Below are 1,212 nucleotides of genomic sequence, written 5' to 3' on the forward strand. Positions count from 1 at the left end.
GATGGGGTGCACTTTTCTGAAAGCTACCAAGCTTTAAACCTTTTGGTGGAGAACATGGGAGATCCGAGCGTAAGACCTCTCATGCTTAATACTTGTACAACGTCAAGGGTCAAGATGCAAGGGTCAAGACTGAACACGAGATGTGGCCATCTAAGCCTATTGACCTCTCCAAGGCTGGGACTCTTGACCTTGCTATATCAAGGGAATGGGGACTCTTGGCCACTCCATGGTCACCTCAGGCTCTACCGTAGGGTGTGTTTGGAGCAGCAGTGACTGTTGATGACTTCATGTCTCGGTTCTCAGCTTGGGCTTGTTGCCTTTGGCCCTTGGTCCAGGCTCTGCCCTCATGCGTCCTCTGGCTGGGTTCTGACGATCACATGAGGGAGGCACTTTTCCTCAGAAGCAAAAACAGAGTTGTTGGTTAGTTAGCAGGGTGGGCCGGTGGCCCCCTGGCAAAGATGCTGGCTGTGACTTAAAGCACCGGGAGTGGGCAAGGGAAACCCTCCTTTCCAAAAACTGATGAGGTTCCTCGGGGAGAAAGAACAGAGGTTTGTGGTGGGGAATTTGAAACTCTGGGCAAAGATAGGCCTGGAAGCGAAACACAGGCATGACTTCCAGGAACCAGGTCTGCTGGGAACTGCTGGGGAAAGGCCAGCCAGGAACACCTGGCCAGGGAGCCAAGGACACAACAGCCTCTGTGCTTCAAGGCTCTGTAGGCTGGAAGAGAAGGTGCGTGGCTACTTAAGGACTATGTGTTCCATACCCTTTTCCCAAAGAGGACAAGTTATCTCACTGCACTACACGGGCTTCTAAGGATAATAGATCAAAAGAGTAGAATTTGGGATTACTCCGAAAATCTAGAATGTATGACTGTCATGTTGTGGGGGAGGTGACATTTCTTCCCCACCCCATGTGGAGGGATATCTATTATGTGGTTTAGCCTTCTTTCTTTCTTTTCTTTCTTTCTTTCTTTCTTTCTTTCTTTCTTTCTTCTTTCTTTCTTTCTTTCTTTCTTTCTTTCTTTCTTTCTTTCTTCTTTACCAATCGCTTGAAAACATGGCAGGTACGAATGGCATTATTTTTTCCTATTTGTAGCTACACTTCACAATGTTCACATACACCTTAAAGGAAGGATGAAAACTCTGTCCACCCTGGTGTGTATTTGTAAGTTAGCACCTAAATGTTTTCATCACAAGTTTGAGCAAGTCTAGT

At 47.0% G+C, this 1,212-nt stretch overlaps 1 long non-coding RNA gene across 1 annotated transcript; it reads right to left on the bottom strand.

Annotated features, from left to right (window-relative positions):
* On the bottom strand, positions 1–807 carry LOC123379759. Its single transcript, XR_006584639.1, has 2 exons — positions 764–807; positions 1–389 (listed from the first exon to the last, which is right to left on the bottom strand). It is a non-coding gene; the product is annotated as an uncharacterized LOC123379759 (long non-coding RNA).
* Positions 808–1,212: the final 405 nt, after the last annotated feature.

This window comes from Felis catus, chromosome C2 (assembly GCF_018350175.1).
Source record: "Felis catus isolate Fca126 chromosome C2, F.catus_Fca126_mat1.0, whole genome shotgun sequence".
NCBI classification, from domain to species: domain Eukaryota; kingdom Metazoa; phylum Chordata; class Mammalia; order Carnivora; family Felidae; genus Felis; species Felis catus.